Source organism: Peromyscus leucopus, chromosome 7 (assembly GCF_004664715.2).
Source record: "Peromyscus leucopus breed LL Stock chromosome 7, UCI_PerLeu_2.1, whole genome shotgun sequence".
In the NCBI taxonomy this organism is placed as follows: Eukaryota; Metazoa; Chordata; class Mammalia; order Rodentia; family Cricetidae; genus Peromyscus; species Peromyscus leucopus.
Genome location: NC_051069.1, coordinates 36,565,754 through 36,570,139, shown reverse-complemented (window position 1 = coordinate 36,570,139; position 4,386 = coordinate 36,565,754). Strand labels below are relative to the sequence as shown.

The 4,386-nt window shown below is 42.2% G+C and overlaps 1 pseudogene; it reads left to right on the top strand.

Moving 5' to 3' along the window:
- Nucleotides 1–316: 316 nt before the first annotated feature.
- LOC114684004 lies at nucleotides 317–2,258 on the top strand (annotated as a pseudogene).
- Nucleotides 2,259–4,386: the final 2,128 nt, after the last annotated feature.

Below are 4,386 nucleotides of genomic sequence, written 5' to 3'. Positions count from 1 at the left end.
TAGGTACCCAGACTGAGTAAAAAGGAGGAAACGAGCTGGGTAACAGCATTCATCTGTTTCTTGACTGCGGATGCAATGCGAAGAACAATTTCACGTTTCTGCAGCCATGCTCCCCTGCAACGAAAGACTGGATGGTCAAAGTGTGAACCCAAACAAACCATTCCTTAAATCGTTTTTTATTTATCACAAGAAAAGTAACGGATACACTTAGACTCCTTCAGATACATGCCCAGGAGTTGTGGTACAGCTAATCATATGGTAATTCTTTTGTTATTAAGAAATACAGGGATCTTCTGCCCCACGTGTGCGAATTGCTATGATGGAAGTCAAAGAGAAGAAAAAATTCACAGGGAAGAGTCCAAAAACAGCATGAGGAAAGACTAGATTTCATAAAAACAGTGAGTCTAGTTCTTCAAAAACATTCCCAAGGAAAGTTGTTAAGGAGAGTCGCATCTAAGAACTTTGAGAAAGGTGCCACAAAACCTGGCAAAAAGGGTGTGAAGCAGTTCAAGAACAAGCCACCAGGGGGCAAAGGACCGAAGGAGAAATTCCAGAAGCCAAATAAATTCAACAAAAAGAGGAAATTCCAGCCAGATGGTAAAAGTGATGAATCAGCAGCCAAGAAACCCAAATGGGATGACTTCAAAAAGCAGAAGGAGCTGAAGCAGAGCAGGCAGCTCAGTGATAGGACCAACTATGACATCGTGGTTTGGGCAAGGCACATTTGGGAGAGCTTGAGAAGAAAAGACTGCGACAAAGAAAAGAGAGTGAAGCTGATGAGTGATTTGCAGAAGTTGATTTAAGGGAAAATTAAAACTATTGCCTTTGCCCATGACTCAACACGTGTGATCCAGTGCTTCATTCAGTATGGGAATGAAGAGCAGAGGAGGCAGGCCTTTGAAGAACTGCAAGGTGACCTGGTTGAACTAAGTAAAGCCAAATATTCGAGGAATATTGTCAAGAAATTTCTCATGTATGGAAGTAAACCGCAGATAGCAGAGATCATCCGAAGCTTTAAAGGTCACGTGAGGAAGATGTTGCAGCACTCAGAGGCATCGGCCATCGTGGAGTATGCATACAATGACAAGGCCATTTTGGAACAGAGGAACATGCTGACAGAGGAGCTCTATGGGAACACGTTTCAGCTTTACAAGTCCGCAGATCACCCCACTCTGGACAAAGTGCTGGAGGTGCAGCCGGGAAAACTAGAGCTTATTATGGATGAAATGAAGCAGATTCTGACTCCAATGGCCCAGAAGGAAGCTGTGATTAAGCACTCTCTGGTTCATAAAGTATTCTTGGACTTTTTTACCTATGCACCCCCAAAACTTCGATCAGTATTAAATGAAGCCATCTGGGAAGCAGTGGTATACCTGGCCCATACACACGATGGCGCCAGAGTGGCCATGCACTGCCTGTAGCATGGTACCCCCAAGGACAGGAAAGTGATCGTGAAAACAATAAAGACATATGTTGAAAAGGTGGCCAATGGCCAATACTTTCATTTGGTTTTGCTGGCAGCATTTGACTGTATTGATGACACTAAGCTTGTGAAGCAGATAATCATATCAGAAATCATCAGCTCCTTAACCAGCATAGTGAATGACAAATATGGGAGGAAAGTCACGGTACGAGAAATCATCAAGCTTCTGCAGAAGGGTGATGGCAATGCACACAGTAAGAAAGACACCGCCATCTGCCGGCGTGAGCTCTTGGAATCCATCTCTCCAGCTTTGCTAAACCACCTGCAAGGGCATGCTCGAGAGCTGGTGCTGGACAAGTCTGCATGTGTGTTGGTATCCGACATCCTGGGGTCTGCTACTGGAGACGTTCAGCCTGCCATGGATGCCATCGCCAGTTTGGCTGCAGCAGAACTGCATCCTGGTGGCAAGGACGGAGAGCTTCATGTTGCCGAGCATCCTGCAGGACGTCTGGTTCTCAAATGGTTAATAGAGCAAGATAAAAAGATGAAAGAAAATGGAAGAGAAGGTTGTTTTGCAAAAACCCTTATAGAGCATGTTGGCATGAAGAACCTCAAGTCCTGGGCCAGCATCAATCGGGGTGCCATTATTCTTTCAAGCCTTCTTCAGAGCTGTGACCAGGAAGTTGTAAACAAAGTCAAAGCTGGACTGAAAAGCTTGATTCCGACATTGGAAAAAACCAAAAGCACCAGCAGAGGAGTCGAAACTCTACTGGAAAAAACTGACTGCGTAGGCATGCAGGATGTGCAAGCTGGAACCTGCTTCCTGTGGAGATGAAGGGCGGATCCACCGTACGTACTCATAACTGGACACTCTATACATGTAGCCTGTGTTCAAGGACCTATTTATATAAAACTGTTTCAAAAAAAAAAAAAGAAATACAGTACGGGTTTTCATAGTGAGTGTGTTGATTTATAGTCACACCAAGAATGTACGAGGAGTTCCTGCACCCCGCTAGTTACTGGTCCAGTGCTCACTGCTGCTTGTCTCCTTGGTGACCGCCACTTCGACTTAAGTGAGATGGAATTTCAACGCACTTTTAATCAGCATTTCCACTATGACCAAAGATAATGGACATTTTTTTCATGTACTTCTGGAAATCTGTTCAATAATCTCCTCACTTACTGATGGGAAAATTTGTTGTTTTGGTGGTTACTATTTTGAGCTCGTTATAGGTTCTAGATTTTAGTCCCTGATCAGATGAATAGCCAAGACTTTCTCCCATTGTCAGTTGTCTCTTCGCTGTTGTTTTCCTTTGCTGTATAAAAAGTTTTTAATTTCATGTCATAATTCCACTTGTCAATTAAGTGCTACTGTTTTCTGAGTTATTGGAGTCTTTCCTAGAAAGTACTTTCCTGTTCTTAAACCTTAAGGTATTTTCCATATTCTCCTCTAGGAGTTTTAAAATTTCAGGTTGTTGACTCATTTGTAATTGATTTTTCTACAGGATGGTAGGGATCTAGTTTAATCTTTCTACATGTGGATATCCAGCCTTCCCAGAACCGAGTAGTGGTGGCACAAGCCTTTAATCCCAGCCCTTGGGACAGAAGCAGGAGGATCTCTGAGTTCAAGGTCAGCCTGGTCTACACAGCAAGTGTGTGTGTGTGTGTGTGTGTGTGTGTGTGTGTGTGTGTGTGTGTACCACAGCCATGTATGGAAGTCAGAAGACAATTTGTAGGAATCAGTTCTGTCCTTCCGTCATGCAGGTTTCAGGACTGAACCCAGGTCTTCAGATTTGGTGGCAAGTGCCTTTACCTGCTGAGCCATCTTGCGAACCTTGCTACTTCTTTTCTTGTGCTAAATTTACACCTCCATTCTTACTAAAAGTATCTATAAGTCTCAAAACTTTCCTGGTAAGACTTTATGACCTTTAATTTTTGCTTTGTTCTGTGTGAATCAGGGTCTCACTTTGTAACTTTGTCTGGCCTGGAATGTAGACCAGGCTGGCCTCAAACTCAAGAGATCTTCCTGCCTCTGCCTCAGGAGTGCTGGCATTAAGGGTAGACACCACCACTCTTGGATGGTCTTAACATGAATGGAGATGATTTAGCTTTTTTGTTTTCTTATTTTTCTTCTATTTCTATTTTTTTACCCCTTTGCTCTATCTGCTTTGGGTATTAGGGTAATACTGGCTCTGTATTTGATTTAGCAGCACTGTTTCCCTTTCTATTTTATGGAATTAGCCCTTCTTTAAAGGTCTTACAGAATTCAGCAGTAAATCCATCCAATCTTGGGCTTTTTTGTTGAAAGATAATTACTGTTTCAAACTCAAGGTTATATTCTCTTGGTTCCAATTGGAAGGTCATATATGTGTAGAAATGTATTAATTTGTGTGTGTGTGTGTGTGTGTGTGTGTGTGTGTGTGTGTGTGTGATTACTGTAACACATTTCAAAATATTTTCTAGCGATTCTTGACATTTCAGTGGTATATTATGTAATTCACATTTTCTCATCTCTAATATTACTAACTTGGCTCTTCTCTTTTCTTTGATTAGTTCAGCTAAGAGTTTGTTGATACTGTTTATTTTCTCAAAAACCAAAATCCTGAAAGTGTAGTATTGAACTTACCCATGCTCAGTGTAGCTTAATTTATCTGTCCCTTTTATCTATATTTGTTGTATGAAATTAGCAGAGCTTTTCTTGCAGGGGTAGTCCTGAAGGCCATGTAGCAGAAAGCAGTTGGTCAGGATAGCACGGTCTCTTTCCCTCTTCCTGTCCTGTATGCATTTTTTAAAACATTTTTAAAATGCCTGCATGTATTCATTGCTCATGGAGGCCAGAAGAGGGTATTACAACCCCTGAAACTGGAATTGTAGAGGGTTGTGAGTCACCATGTAAGTGCTGGGAACTGAATTCAGTTTCCCTGCAAGAACTGCAAGCCCTCTTAGTCTCCAAGCCATTTCTT